This window comes from Chrysochloris asiatica, unplaced genomic scaffold (genome assembly GCF_000296735.1).
Source record: "Chrysochloris asiatica unplaced genomic scaffold, ChrAsi1.0 scaffold00097, whole genome shotgun sequence".
In the NCBI taxonomy this organism is placed as follows: Eukaryota; Metazoa; Chordata; class Mammalia; order Afrosoricida; family Chrysochloridae; genus Chrysochloris; species Chrysochloris asiatica.
The window spans coordinates 9,977,406-9,979,125 of NW_006408615.1; positions in this window are offsets into that span (position 1 = coordinate 9,977,406).

The window sequence follows — 1,720 nt, forward strand, 5'->3', positions numbered from 1 at the left end:
ATGATAGAACAAGCATCAAACTGGATAGTCAAAGGAGAGTTGGCCTGAGTTATGTTAATGGTAAAATGTCCTTCAGTAAGGGGGAGAAAGAGAAAGAAAAAGAAAAAGATGATTAAGTCCTTTTGAAAGATAATTTGGTAGGAGTGGGTCCTGGAATCACAGTCCATTTTTCTTGAGTAAGTAAGGGGTCTTTCTTTACTCGCATGTGATAAGTCCAGCCCTTCTCTGCTGTACAAACTGCAGTTTCTGTGGTTAAAAGTACCAGAAATGGTCCTTCCCAGGTTGGCTCCAATTTTTCTTCTCTCCAGCTCCTGATTAATACATAATCACCAGGGTGATGAGGATGTACCGGGAACTCTAGGGGAGGTGTCTGCGCCAGGAGACCCTTTTTCCTAAGAGAAAGTAGGGTGGTAGACAAACCAAGTATATAGTTTTTGAGGCACTGATCCTTTGTCTCAAAAGTAGGAAGGTCAGAAGTAGAGCTTAGGTAGGGTAACCCATAAAGCATTTCATATGGGGATAGGCCAATATCTATTCGAGGGGCTGTTCAGATTCTTAAAAGGGCTATAGGAAGACATTTAGTCCAAGATAACTTAGTTTCTAAAATTAATTTTGTAAGTTGATTTTTCAGAGTTTGATTTATCCTTTCTACTCTACCAGAGGAGGAAGGGTGCCAGGGGGTATTATACTCCTATTTTATTCTAAGAGTCTGTATAAGTCCTTTGATTATTCTAGCAGTAAAGTGACTACCATTATCTGAGTCAATGTTCTCAATTAAACCAAACCAGGATATAATAGTTTCCACGAGGGTCTTAACTACATTGTTGGCAGTTGCCCCTGGTAAGGGAATAGCTTCTACCCAATGGGTAAGGTGGTCTACAGTTATGAGGAGGTACTTGAGGTGGCCTATTTTAGGCATTTCTGTATAATCAATTTGAATGCTCTGGAAAAGTCATAACCCAGGGTTTCTCCCTCCCAGAGTTGTCTGCCTTAAGGCTCGTTTGTTTGTCTTGCGACACACAAGACATGCCTCAGAAACCTGTTTAGCTAAGGTATAGATGTTCACGCAACCATAAGCCCGAAGGATTGTATCACACATTGCCTGGGGACCCCAGTGGCTACCTTGAGTAATTGCATCAGGATTTCTTTCATTAGTGGTTTAGACAGCATTTGTCTTCCATCAGACAATAGCCACTTGCCCTCTGGATTCTCTTCTGCTCCTATTTTCTTCAACTGCTCTTTTTCACTTGGGGTGAAAATTGGGGTGGTAACCGGAGCAGGGAGATATGGTGTCAAATGAAAAATAGGTATCTCTGGGGACAGAGCAGCTTGTTTGGCCATTTCATCTGCTAAGTTGTTGCCTCGATGTTCAAAACTGGGGCCTTTTTGGTGCCCTGGAAGGTGGACTATCACTATTTCTTCTGGTAACTTTAGGCTGTCTAATACTTGAATTATTAGCTCCTTGTGTATTAGATCCTGCCCTCGGCTATTCATTAGTCCTCGTTCTGCCCATATTTTCCAAAATGTGTGTACTACTCCAAAAGCATATTTCGAATCCGTATAAATGTTCCCCTCTTTTTCTTGTAAGTGCTTCAGGGCTTGATTTAGGGCAAACAATTCACAAGTTTGTGCTGACCAATTATTGGGAGGTCGAACTGACTTCACCACTGTGAGGGTTTCACCATCTACCACAGAGTATCCATTGTGCCTTTTTCCTTCA